The sequence below is a fragment of the Pistacia vera genome, unplaced genomic scaffold (genome assembly GCF_008641045.1).
Source record: "Pistacia vera cultivar Batoury unplaced genomic scaffold, PisVer_v2 Contig674, whole genome shotgun sequence".
Lineage (NCBI taxonomy): Eukaryota > Viridiplantae > Streptophyta > Magnoliopsida > Sapindales > Anacardiaceae > Pistacia > Pistacia vera.
This window is the reverse complement of record NW_022196528.1, coordinates 214100-229170: the sequence shown is the minus strand read 5'-3', so window position 1 is coordinate 229170 and position 15071 is coordinate 214100. Positions and strand designations below refer to the sequence as shown.

Genomic DNA, 15071 nt, shown 5'->3' with positions numbered 1-15071 from the left:
TGTATAATGTATTGACCCAATAAACTCATCCTTGGTTTTTTTGTAGTGTGGGACAGGAAGATGGGTCATACACAGTTCAACTAGTGCTGGTATCTATTCCAGGTATGCCAATAAAATCTATATAAATATCGCATGATAGCTTCCTGGTGGGCAGTCCGATTACTCTGAACTCCCATTTGACAAAATTCAAAGATCATGAGTTGGTGAAGACTAAAGGCATTCTGATGTCAGGGTGTTTGTTATCCTCTTGCATCTGAAGCGCTTGAAAAATTGTTGCTCAAAATAGTCATAAGGTGTTTTAGCTCATTATAGACAGTAAAACGAAGCACAATGCTATGTTTGGAAACAGTTAGATCAGACCTTATCTGTCAGCTAACAAATTTAACAGTTGAGCACATGGGATTGCTTGGAGATTTATTAGTCAGAAGTTGATGCTGTTTATTTTCACCGATGGAGCTTGCCGATTATCGAAGCTATGAAAGTAGAAGATCTTTGTTTTAGATCCAAGTCTCTGTGTGACAAGAAGCAAAACCAAATCCATCTGTTTTCGTGGCAGCAGGGATGTGCTTGGCAGGTTGTGTTGTTGTTTGCAGTGTGTAGGCATCAAAGGGTTGGGATATGACAGGATTTTCCATCATGTACAAACGAGATTGACTTCAAGAGCATACTTAAAAGTGTTCTTGGTTTTGATATTCAAGATGCATATGAAGGTTGAAGCTTCTCTCCAAGTACATCCTTATCAGGACTCCATTGTTCTTAAGGTTTGAGGTCCACCAAGCCATACTGTATCCAGTTCTGAAGCATGTTGGCAACTTCGGGGAACTCTTTTACTTTGATTCTTTGTTGTAATGATCCAAACAAGCGCGAGAAACAGTAAAAAAGTGGTGGTGCCATTAATATCACCCATTAATGTAGACTGATTCTGAATTGCTATTACACGATTAATGCAATTACATACTTTGATAAAGCTTGAGCAGTTTTTGATGATTCCATGTTACTGGATTGGCATTTATGGGCCAGCCCCATAAGGCAGCACATTATAAAAAGATCTCTCTATTTCAAAAGCAGCATATAGAACTCTATGCATTGGAATTACAACAGGCGTTCAAAACAGAATCAAGTTAGTTGCTCTCTCCACATTAAGTAGTTACACCGACTTCTATTACTACTAAAGAATTCGGATGAAATTTTTGCTTTTTCGACAATGACATTGCTGTTGCAATCAATTCTATATGAGACATCCAGTCTCCAAAATCAGATGGTAAAGTATGTCTCAGAGGAATAGGAACTGCTCTTCATCTTGGTGTCATCCAAATCTGAAGTATTACCCCAACATTGCCACTCTATCTTAACAAGGCCATCATGAGGTCGATTCCGCTGGGAAACTGATCTGATATCCCATGAAAGTACCTCTTTGATTAAGCTTTGAAACTCATCAGGTGATGCATAGAGTGACTTCTTCCTGAAACAATCGAAATGCAAATTAACCTCAAAGTGAGAAGTGAATGACATTTTTTTGGGGCGTTTAACATTGTGGAGACTAATTGTTCGAAAAAGTCTAAGCAACAAATAGGAATAGCATTTCTAAGGTGCGAATAAAAGAATCCTGATGTGGCAAACTAAGCTTTGTGTGTTGTGCCAATTTTATGGCAAAGATTAAGCATAAATAAAAGATGTTTAATATATCAAAACAAAGATGAAACCACTTACTACAGTGTCCCAACAATCGCAAGTGTGGAAAAGAATGCCTCGGAGAAGCTGACAGAAGCTATGGCTAAATATTGTCCACCTTTTGGAAAAAGAAAAAGAAAAAAAAAACTGCAAATTATTCAGAATGAAAAGGAAACCGTGATGTAGGCAAGCAAAAAGAAAAAGGGAAAATGAAAAGAGAAGATTCATCTAATATCACACAGATAATTCAGTCTAGAAAGTTGTCCCTCCAACACAAAAAGAAGCAAAACATTAAATATCTTCAAAATAGTACATGCTTTGATGAACACATTAAGAGGTGAAGGTCGTGAAATTGATTATATCTTTTCAACAAAAACGTTTAAGAGACAGAAAGGAGGGTTTGGGATATGGCCTGCCCAATTCTACGCCAAACTTCAAACTGAACCGAACCATAGCTCCACCCTCACCTCTTCTCTACTTCATCTATTATAACCTCTAAGGCATATTTGCCTCAGATTTTCAGTTCATGTGCAGCATGGAATAATGAGAATAGCAGTAATGAAATGGAAAAAATGGCAACAGCTTGTCAAAGCACATGATATCTCCTCTTAATAAACTAATTTATGAACGCTTCAAACTAGTTTTAAACCAATTTATACACCAGAATACATCTAAAGCAGGATATGTCAGCCATAGATAAATCAGCCACCCAGGGCCAAGTCTAATGTGTTTGTAAACCCCTGGATATCAAGGATCTATATCCCAATTATAAGTAGCTCCTTTAAAAGTATTGAGAATCACAAAGCACGAAAACGACAAGGAAGATATAACATTCAAATACATAGCTTCAATATATATATAAAAAAATATATAAACCTAAAGGATTGTATATATTATACCATTACGCACTCTGGCACTGCTGCTCCATGTATGCTGTCACAGTATGGTAGATACGGCTTGATATCGAGTATTGGCTGTTGATAAAGCATAAAGAATGAGTGACCTAAAACTAAAATCCTCAATAGCACACATAAATGCACTTATCACGGTAAGACAAATTATAACCAAGAAACAGGCGAATCTGTTCATATCTAGCTTAGTTTGGTGTAGGTAAACATAAGCATGGAAAACTTACAGTCCCATCAACCAGATCCACACCAGATAACAGAACATATTTCCTGCACTGCCTCCACCTAGGGGACACAGAATATACTCATTAATATATACCCTTTCCATATGCAATTTGTCTTTTGTAAGAGTCATAAGTTCATGACATTGCAGAGGAACAATAAATATATAACATTTGATTTACACAGACCGACTTTCTGTATAAGAGGATTCAGACAACGAATCAAGAATGGTTTTATAGATACAATTTTGAATTGAATCTTTAATGATCAAATTGGTAGAAGGGGTGGAAATATTAAAGAGATGAAAACAAAGGCTGAAAGATCATTGTATATGGCTTTATTTATAACCTCTTTAGTAAACACTTCCTTGTCAGTCTAATCTGTAGGGACCTAGAAATGACAATAGGGGTGAAAAATGGTCCCATACCCATTTTCAATCCTTCCATCATTACCAAAGAAATTTATAATCCACAATAATATTTCCATCCCACACTTCTCTCCTACCAACAAAGCCCTAGAGCTACATACAAATGCAAAACGCACACTTGCACACACACACACACACAGATAGAAAAGCCTCATGTTTGTGTAAGTCAAGACATTATGGACTACTATCCTTCATCAAGTTGAGCAAATCAATCATGGCAACTACAAGTTCAACAAAACAAACACTTTGAATATTGTTGCCTTCAAAAGAGAAATGCAGCCAATCAATTTTAAAGAAAATTTTGAGGAATGCTCGCTACCCATATAGTCTAAAATTGATTGCTACAATCATACCGAAACATGATAATTATGCTGCTAACAAACAATTACGAAATGTCCACTGAATTTAGTTTTCCTAAACCTTCTGTTAAGCATTTGGGTGAAGAGCATGGTAAATTCCCTTTCTCCGAGTTTCACAAAAGTAAAACCCACATGGAGACATATTAAACTTAAAAAGCTACAGATTTATACATGCTTGCATCAGTATATAGGAAACATTCATGCTTGTTAAAAGTTTGCACCTTTGCAACAGTGAGCCCAATAGGGCAAGGCCGTGTGGAGAACGTGTAGCAAAGACTCCCATCTTTCACCTTTTAGTCTTGGTACTCTCACCTGAACATCAAGCCAACTTTATAGACATTTAAAGATGATAAGAAACAATTGTATACCAAGTACAGTACTGCGTACCTTAGCTTAAACTTTGATTTCGATGGATGCTTCCATAACTTCTCTAGATCTGTATTTAAATGAAATCATTATAATCAGCAATGAGAATATTCTCCAAGACCCTCGAGAGAAGCTGGAGGGACACGAGATGCATCAAACCACCAACAAGCCTAGCAAGAAGAACAAGTAAAGGTTGCTCGGTGTCCCATTTCTGCAAAAATGAAAGTTTATCTGATTAAACAAGAATTTAGACATGCATTATCAAATGCACAAATGAAAAAATTCCAATCTCAAGTTCATTTATATGACACCTTTCAATGTTAAGAACCAACCCAATTCAGCAAAACATCATATTTACACAACAACCAGAATTTATCATGAACACAAAAAATCCAAGCTTTTGACATGAAGGAACAATTCCGTCAAAGCTTTGATTTTTCCACTCTTTTGAAAAAAAAAATTTTCTTTGCTCTTAATAGTTTGATTCACAAGTGTGACAGCATATTTTCAGACACCTCATCCAACAATATCAAAAGAGCAGGAAAAAAAAATTACAAAATTGATTTCCTAACAATACACCTGGTAGAGAAGCAAGACTGGACAACACAATAGGAGCCATGGGATAAGACGTTTGTTCCACATTTTGAGACTTGGGTCGCGCTAAAGCTTCCCTCAAAACCTACAAAAGACTTTTTTAATCCAACAAAAGCACTTCAGTAAGTATTTTTCTAAAGTTGAAGCACAAACACTGCTCACCGTTGAGCTCTGATACGACCTTGTCTCTCAGCAGCACATTTTTGTAAGGCAGAGTTCAAAGATCTCTCTAACCCTTTAATCTTTCTCCATATGAAAACTGAAAGGTCACAAGAAACGACACAGTGAGAACATAAACTAAATAAATATATATAATAGCTTTATGGGCAGAGAAGGTACCAGAGATGGCAGTGGAAGCAGAAACTGCTGCAACTGCTACGAAGATTAAGCGTTTGGAGTGTGTTTTGGAGGTCATAGTTTGAGTGAAGTCGACCCGGATTCTTCTACCAGACGACTTTCTCAGTGTTGGTGTATTGTGTTGTGTTGTTCGTCAGGGGAAGGGCGTAACACGTGTTCGGCTCAGTTAGATGAGGGTTTTTTGAGTCATTTTGAGATATTACGGTCTTTGTTGGGATAAACCAAAATTTGGGGGTTTGGATATCTTTTTTTTTATTACTAAACTGATACACGGGGCACTTATTATGATATTGAGATATTTTCATAAGGTTGATTATTAAAAATTAAAATAAAGAAATTTTATACGAAAAAGTACCATTCAAATTAAGAAAAATAATTTATATATTTAATTTCTTGATGGGTTAAATGACATATATACCCTTATAATTTGTTATCTACATTCAAAATCAACTAATCGAATGAATGACCCTAAGTTGAAATACTTTGATGTTTTTTGTCCAATTGTGCTACACACGTCAAGTAAATATTCACAATTCATCGTCAAAAAATATGTTTTTTTATGGTATTTATATGTAAATATAATGATTGGATATAGTATGATATAATAATATCACACCAATCATAGAGATAAGAAATTACCTGATATACGCGATAAAAATATGTAATATACATGAGATATGCGCGATAATAATGATTATGTGATAATAATGTCTAGTCATTGCCACATAGTATTTTAATTAAATAGAATTTTGGTTTTAGCCCTCACTTCCACATTTTGTGTGATCTTTTTGAGTTTTGTTATATAAGGTATGTGTTTTCATTTAAAACACTCTTGATTTGTTTTATTCAATCTTAATTATGGCTTCTCTTGAGCACTTCAAGTTCTTCCAGTTCAATCTATCATCACCACCACCATGAGTTTTGTTATATTAAGGTTATAAATGGTATGCAATTATCCCTTTTTCTATATAAATTTTATCTTCTTTTTTTCTTCCGGCGAATGGTTCTTAATATGGGTTTATATTCTTCTCTCTAGCAATCCTTATAAATTATCAACAGCTTTTTTATAAATCGATATATGTACAAACAACCAATTAATATTACTCGTGTATGTCATGCGTGCAACTTTAATGCGATGAATGTACAAAAATTATTTAACTCAATTCTGTGTTTTCCTCAACCACCACTTCTCAACAGTTGCAATTATGGATATTTAGGAGTCAATAACACATTTTTTTCATTAATAAATGAGATACTTGATTAATATAAATGAAATTATGTGTGAGTGGCCTTTGTTATAGTTGTAATTGAGAAAATTTTTTTCTTATAAATGTTTATGCATACCCATATGAAACAGAAAGAAAATCCTATACTTTAAGGGTTGGAAAAAAATGGAAACCAAATAGATCATGAATATATATGTACAATAGTCACATGTGTTAGAACTCAAGCTCAAGGGAGAGCTTAACCCCAAAGACTGACTTGATAGATGAGAGAATCCTTAGACTTAAGTACTACATTTGGCAGATGTAAGATTCCATGTGTGATCCTAACTTGTAGCCCCTCTTCCTAAGAGCGGATGTCTACGACAGTTTTCACTTTATTAACACTAGCCCGACAATAGCCATTTCCCCATTTAGGCAGCTTCATGTTTCACTCACCTATCAGTTATTAATATAAACACCCCTCTCAAGGAGAGCTCACTGCCCTTAATCTAATGTATAAGTAGCCATTTCCACAACCAATTCTCAATGAAAAGTATCAATGCTAGAACTCAAATCCAAGGGAGAGTCACATCAAAGGTCGCCCTGATAGGTGGGAGAGTCCTTAGACTTAAGTACCACACTTGATAGATGTGAGATTCCGATGTAAAATCCTAACAAGATGTTACTAGAATATTAGACGATCATCCAAGAATTTTTATGCATGATTTTGTTTTTGTTTTTGTCGCATGCAACATGTGACGATTTTTTATGATTTGATTGAATTATTAGATTATATGAAGATTAAAATGCTAATACATTATGTTTAATATATCATATTATATATATAAGAAGATTTAAATACAGGAAACCAGCTTAAAATATTGAATTAATTAACTTTTTTAGAGAATTCTAAAAAGTAGGAGATGTGATAATTCACTTTCACGATCTAAATTAATCATAGTTATTCAAATAATTTAATATAATTATTATCAAGACAGGTATTACCTATCCTTAGGGAATCATTTTTTTTTATTAATATTTTATATAAGATTTTTAGAAACTATTAAATAGCTTATTAATAAAGAAAGTTTTTGGAATAAATTATGAATATTTTCTGAAAATTACAAAATCCCCCCATAGGGACGTTCTTGACACTTCTCTTTTAGTCAACAAAGTAGAAAGTACCAAAGCCACTAACCAGCTTATACAATAACAAAACAACACTCTCTCTCTCTTCTTTGAAGCTTATTCCAAGTACGTTCTTGCTCTCTTTCTCTTCTTTGTTCTTTAATTCATTATGGTTTAGCCGTTTTCTGTTTCATCAAGTTTTCTACATTCAAATGTGGAAACCAGTTGCGAGAGTTCTCTTATTGTGTTTATGGTGCTGGCTGCTGTTTTCTGCTTCTGATTTTCACAACCCATTTGGAATTGAAAGCAAGAGGCAAATCCAACCTTCATTTATTGATTTTCAACTCTTCTTTGCATATCAATCACTTGTTTCATCATTTCCATGCACACCTTTTCAGGTACTCTATTCTTTGCCATTTGACTTTTAGTTAATGTCATGTTTTGTAACATTCAATCATGAATTAGTTACAAATATGAACTTTAATGCAGTGATGTTTTAGTAAGTTTAGATGAAATGTAATGTGGTGAAAACTATGTGCAGAAAGATAGTTAGGATATCTGCAAGTGCTGCAAGTTCAAATTTGGAGGTGTGTAATATGACGAAGGATCTTACATCCGGAAACCATTGGTGGAGGAGTTTACATTTCCTGCAAATTCTGCTCCCTTCAATAGCTGTCATGCTCTACCATTGTTGAGGTTATGTAATTTGATGGAATTTTTGGTCCTTGTAAGTTTTGCTTCATAACAGAAGTTATTGGACTATTCTTGTTCTGCAGGTTGATAAAGGCCATTTTTTGGTTGCCTATTTGGGGGCACATCAGAGGGAGCACCTGATGTTAAAATTGGTTGCAGAGATTCAGGTATAAGTTATTATCTATCGTCTAGATTACTTTATTACCATATTACATTTTACTTCATTACATTGTGCAATTGGGCTTGTTGGTTTGTGATCCCAAAATAATTTTGAAAATCTAAGATACAATTCAGAAGAGAAAGCTGTTTCGAGAGTCAAAGCTATAGCAAACTCAGAAAAGGACTTATTATTTTCTTATTTAGGATTGTATCTTAAGACTGATTTTTAGAACATTTCATTCCATTTCAACCGAACATGTTTTCACAACATTTCTTGTTTCCATTATTTTTGGAAACGAAAAAATTGTATTAAATTTTATCAAACAAAATGAAGTTATGAATTTTGTTGTTTCCATAACTAGAAACTCCATTTCCCCGTGGCTATGCTTCTTGTAAAGTTCTTTTTTTTTTCTTTTTCATCTACTTAACTATATTCCTTGTGGATAGCAATGACATCAAATTAAACTGTAATTAGATTTAAAAAATAAAAATAAAATTCATGGAATGCTTTAGCATTTAAAGGATTCTTTCCCGTTCTCCCTCTCGTCTTGTTCTATGTTCTATGGTTCTTTTAACATTGTCTATTTAAGATCTAAATATCAAAGTTAAAGTCCTGGCCTAACAGCTTTGCTTCCGGATCAAGTGATTGTTTACATGGTATCAAAGCTAGAAGTCTCTAATTCAAATCACTAAATCAAATTTCTTCTTCTGGTTCTCTCAGTTTAGCAAGCTGTTGACATTCAGTAGATCTAAATTGAATCATGTTATATTTGAAGAGGCTGTTAGACATAAACATTAATATTAAACCCTTACCTATAGCTTAAGCTTTCAGGTCAATTGACTTTCAATTTATGCATTCAGTGCTAAATCCATTCTTAAATTTCTTAGTATTGCTGTCTGTGCATTATAAGATGGTATTTATTTCATATAATTAATATTTTGTTGGCAGGATGGCCGTTGGGAATCACCAGTCATCGTTGATGAAGAACCTAATGTTCCAATGTGGAACCCCGTACTGTCAAGCTTCATTCAAATGAATTATTGATATTTTATAAAATTGGCCAAAGGTTCAAAAGTAAATATTCTATTCTACCATCTTCTGAATCTTCATTATTAGATAACTGCAGTAAGCCTAACAATCTCTAATTTGTTTTTCCTTTTATTTTTGAGAACATTTATTCGAAAGCTTTACATGTTTTAGGATACTACTGAATGCTCAAAGAAATAAATGAACTAAACAAACAAATTGCTATCAATGGAATATAGATATGCCAATATGATACGAAATTCTTGCAGTGACATTTTAAATTTTATTGCCGGATAAAATCTAGATGCCACATTTTGCAAAGCAGAATATGGATCCATGGTTTTACTGTTAAAGAATTAAAAAGAGGAAGCTTTGATAAGGTTAAAAAAAAAAAAAAAATGGTTGGCTAGAAGTAGTGAAAAAGGCTATCTAGCTTTATATTTTCTTGGTGATACCTAGATAAATTGATTATGTTTTATGCTGGAAATTGAAGAGCTTCTCTTATTTGAGTTTGCATTTATGAAAGATGCATGCTTTTTCATTTGTGTTACTGAAGTGATATTGTTAAGACAGCTCTACCCGTGATGTGCGTGTTGTATTCTCTTCTATATCTGCATTATTACCTCCCTAACTACCTCTGGTGAACTAATTAACTGCCACTTTGTCCTGTTATCATTTGGTCAAAGATGTGCTTTCTTCATGAACCTCTAGATATTGGATATGTATTTGGAGAGCAGGGTATTGCAAAACTTGATACCTTGCTATTCATCTGATTGATTATACTTGCATGCATATTGCCTCACCATATCACACGCTGTGGACATACAAAATCTATTACCATAGGCTTTTGTCTGTTTCAGTTTCTAAGCTGATTAAAAACTCTTAAAGAAGTTTGGCATGCCTTCTTACACGTTATTGTGATGAAATTTGAATATGTGAGAAGTTGATTAGATTTTTTGTGGTTCTAAAGAGGTTGTGCTAAAAGGAATTGTTTTTTCTCTTTTTTTTTTTTTTTTGTTTGTGTGTGTGTGTGTGTGTGTAATGTAGAACGGCACACATGAAACATAAAATGTCAAACTTAAACATACAGTCAACTGTAATGTAATAAGTGTGGCGTTTATGATAGGAAAAATTGTCCTGTTGTTACAGGACTTGGTACTTTAGTAGAAGCTGGTTTTGTCCTTCCTTCTTTGCAATATTACAGTGATAATTGAAATCTCTGATATGTTAACAGTTGAAGTAGATAATATCAATGACTTACTAGCTTTTTCAGTTTTTAAATTAATTACCTGTGATTCTTCTAATAAAAACTTTCTCTTCATATTTTCTCCATATTATTTTATATAATGAAAATTTTGGATTTATGATGATTTGCTCTTTGTGGATATAGCTGTGGCCTCATAATTGTGATTTTTTTGGGGAAAAAGATCACCAACTAATTGTTATTGGAAAGAAAAAAAAAAAAGATTTTTGTGGTGGATGCTTTAGGATAACTTTTTTTGTATTGGGTGTTCTGAAATTGAATAAACTGCTGTCGCATCTTCATTGCTTGGCTTGCTGTGCAATGAAATCTAGATGGAGTGGATGCATGAACGTTCGTAGATAAAGGTGTGACTTGGTTGGAAAGAGAACAACTTCCTCGGAATATTAGGGCCATCAAAGAAAAGGTATATTAGGATTTAATATCTTATATATTTTTTTTAATTAAAAAATTAATTTTATTGTTATCATTGGGTGCCGTTATCAAACTGCTGATAACTCTTATGCAGCCCATCTTGCTGGAACATGGGCACTTGCTCTGTGGATCATCTGTTGAAAGTTGGAACTCCTGGGGCTCATGGATGGAGGTTGTAATGACAAACTACAGGAGTCTTTGAAATCTAATGAAGTTCTTTAAATGTAGATAACATATTTATGAGTTTCATGCAACAGGTGACAACAGATTCTGGTAGGTCGTGGAGAAGTATGGTCCTATTTACATTCAAATGAAACTCTTAGTGTGATTCAACCAGTTCCCTTCCAGACTGCCAAAGAAAGCTGCGCGTTTTAATGCGTTCTTTTGAAGGCATTGATAGAGTTTGCATATCAGAGTCTGACGATGGCGGCAAAACCTGGGGCTTTGCAGTGCCTACAGAACTTCCCAACCCCAATTCAGGTTGATTTTTAAATTATGTTTCTGCATTACATATTGCTATAGAAGCCAATGTGTTTTTTTTTTTTTTTTCTGTTTACTACACTACCAGGTTGATGGGGTAAGCTGAGTGATGGACGTTTGTTACTTGCATACAATACAATCTCAAGGGGTGTGCTTAAAATTGCCCTTTCAAGTGATGATGGTGATTCATGGCATGATGCTATGACATTGGAGGATAATTTGGCAATGGAATTCTCGTATCCTGCTGTTATCCAGCAGTAGTGATGGAAATGTTCACATCACCTATACATATAATGAACACAGATTAAGGTAAGTATAAAAAAAAAAAAGGCATTAATATGTGGTAATGGCATGGTATGCTACCAATCTGATGATGTCGCTTTCCTTCAGATTCATCATTTTAATTGATTAATTATATCATCAACTATTTCTTTTTCCTTTTAAAGGTGTCTATCATGTAAATCAGAGATATTTTAATGTCTTTTGGGGATTTATTTTTGCAGCATGTTGTCTTTCACCAAACTGATGCAGTGATACGTTATTAAGTAGAAGGTTAGTTCCTCTTGTTTGTGTTAACATAGTATGATGTACAATTCTCTAATGCTTAAATACTATTGTTCGGCCCTTACCTATAGTCTGAAGTGTTTCAGTAGAGTCCTAACTTAACTGGTATCATAGCTAAACACACTAGTAGTCTAAAAGTTTGATGTTTGATATTAATTACGTTTTGTCCAAGTGTTAGAGCTTAATTCTCTTATCTTTGAACATAAGTTTTTGAGTTCATGTTGATAAATGATCCTTGTTGGTTTCTGTTATACCTGCTCGCAACAAATCAACCAAAACAACCACAAACCACACAATACAAAAACAGAATCACAAACACAACACACCAAGATTTACCGTGGTTCACTTGCTCGAATTGAGCAAGCTACGTCCATGTTGAGCTCGGGAAACCAGCGAGCTCGCTGCACTATATTGATTAAGATTACAGAACACAACTCGACCAAAGAATTGAACCCTTTCCCAGATCTTTACAGAACCCGTAACACCCTAGAGACACAGATCTAGTACCCAAGATACACTGCAGACTCTAGCACCCTCAAGTGGCCTACAAACCAGCCACTCAACACCCTGTTACAAGATTCAAGATCAAAACTATACCCAAACCCTAAAAGAGGTAGTTCGTTTTACAGAGAAAAAAGGGAAAACACGAAAATAGATTCAAATCCGTTTGAGAAGGGACTGTTGCACTGCTTTTATACTGTTGACTATCAGACTAATTTGCCACCGTTGGATTCTCAGCCAGCCAACGAACAGGATTGATCTTTACTTGGCTCAAAACGACGTCGTCCCACTTAATGATAAAACTTCACCGTATAAAGTCATCACTCTAACAATCTCCACCTTGATGGGTTTATTCGTGACTGTAGTGCAACTTGCTCTTTATGGGATCCTTCATTGCTCTGGTCATTCTGGTTTACTGAATGGATAACAAATTCAAGCAATGCTTGAACTTGGTATGAGTGACTGTCTTGGTACCCATGTCTGTTGGATTTTCTTCGGTTGAAACCTTTAGAAGTGCTATCTCATCTCTTGAGATCAGGTCTCTTACAAAGTGATATCTTACATCTATGTGCTTGGTACATTCATGGTACACCGGATTCTTGCTCAAATGTATTGCACTCTGACTGTCAGAAAATATTACAGACCTCTGACTTGTTAACTTGGCTTCACTGAGAATTCCTTTTAGCCAGATGGCTTCTTTGAATATGTTAGCAACAGCCACATATTCAGCCTCAGTAGTGGATAATGCAAGTATCGGTTGTAACTGGGATTTCCAGCTGATGCAGTTGGCTCCTAAAGTGAAGTAGTATGCAGTGGTTGATTTACTAGTGTCTCTATCACCTGCAAAGTCTGCATCTACAAACCCAACCAACTCAAGTAAAGCAGTTCTTTTACAGTAATGCAGTCCAACATTTAAAGTGGCATTTACATATTTCAGAACCCATTTCAAAGCAATCCAGTGGTCCATACCAGGGTTAGACATATACCTACTGAGTAAGGAAATTACAAAGGCTAAGTCAGGCCTTGTGCTAATCATAGCATACATAAGAGATCCTATCACATTGGCATATGGGATATGTTCCATCCTCATTTCAGGTTCAGTTCTAGGACATTGTGATTTACTCAATGTGAAGTGACTGGCCAGTGGGATTGTAACAGGTTTTGCACCTGCCATACCAAATTTTTCTACTAGTTTGTGCAGATATGAATACTGGTGCACTCTCAGCTCACATTTATGCCTATTTCTGTCAATTTGCATTCCTAGGATCTTCTTTGCATTTCCTAAATCTTTCATTTCGAACTCAGCACTCAATTTTTCCTTTAATTTACAAATCAAGGACTTAGACGTGTTAATTATTAGCATTTCATCCACATACAACAGTAAGTACATAGGCAGGTTATCACTTAGGGCAAAATAAAAACAGTTATCATATTTACTCCTAGTGAAACCTATACTCACAATGAATGTGTCAAATCTTTTATACCATTGTTTGGGGGATTGTTTTAGGCCTTATAATGATTTTAGTAGTAGGCAGACATGGTCAGGGGTCTTTGGATCTATAAATCCTACAGGCTGGTTCATATAGATCTCTTCCTCAAGATCCCCCTGGAGGAAGGCAGTAGTCACATCTAATTGTTCAAGTTCTAAATCTAGGTGAGCTACTATGGAGAGCATTAATCTAATTGTTTTATACTTAACCATTGGGGAAAAGACTTCATTGAAGTCTATTCCCTCTCTTTGGGTGAAGCTCTTGGCTACTAATCTAGCCTTATACCTGAGTGGTTCTCTGGTTGTTACTCCATCCTTCAATTTGAACAGCCACTTACATTGGACTACCTTCTGCCCTTTTGGCTTTGGTACAAGAACCCAGGTTTTGTTCACCTTTAGAGACTTCATCTCAGCTTCCATGGCAGCCCTCCATTTTTCCCTTTCCTTAGAGTTTACAGCTTCCTCATATGTTTTTGGTTCGATTCTCTTCAATTTTGTGCCTGCAAGAAGGGTAGTGTAAATGAGGTCAGCATATGAAAACCTTGTGAGAATCCTTACCTGTCTCTTGGCCTTATCTCTTGCAAGTTGGTAATCTTGCAAGTTTTCAAGCTAAGTTTCAGTATCTTCAGTTGTTTCTGTCTCATCCTCTTGTTCTGGATTATAATGTCCAGCTTCTTCTCCAAGTTCAGGAACAGCTTCAGTTTCCTAGATGGTTTCAGGATCCTGTAGTGGTTGAGGTTGGGTAGGAAGCTCCACCTCAATTTGTGTAGTCTTAGGCTGACTAGAACTCTCCTTTACACTTGGATTTGAACCTACATCAGAGTTAGTACTTTTACAAGGAAAAATACCCTCATTAAAAATCACATCTCGGCTTACTACAACTTTAACCCCAGGGAACTCCTTGTCCCACTGCTTGTACCCTTTTGTTCCTTCTTGGTATCCCAGAAAAACACACTTTGTAGACCTTGGTTCCAACTTTCCACCAACAGTGTGTGCATATGCAGCACAGCCAAAGACCCTCAAGTGTCCCAGATCAGGTTTTCTTCCAGTCCACATCTCTTTTGGACATTTTAGGTTTATAGCAGTGGAGGGGCTTCTGTTTATCAGGTAGGCTAAGGTGGTTAGGGCTTCTCCCCAAAAGGAGATGGGGAGTTTGGAGGTGATAAGCATGCATCTCACTTTATCCAGGAGGGTTCTGTTCATTCTCTCAGCCACCCCATTCTGTTGAGGGGTGTGTTTTACAGTC

The 15071-nt window shown here is 35.4% G+C and overlaps 2 pseudogenes; one reads left to right on the top strand and one right to left on the bottom strand.

The window, feature by feature from the left end:
• Positions 1 to 1254: 1254 nt before the first annotated feature.
• On the bottom strand, positions 1255 to 4969 carry LOC116113196 (annotated as a pseudogene).
• Positions 4970 to 7770: 2801 nt separating this feature from the next.
• On the top strand, positions 7771 to 11584 carry LOC116113195 (annotated as a pseudogene).
• The last annotated feature ends 3487 nt before the right edge of the window (positions 11585 to 15071 follow it).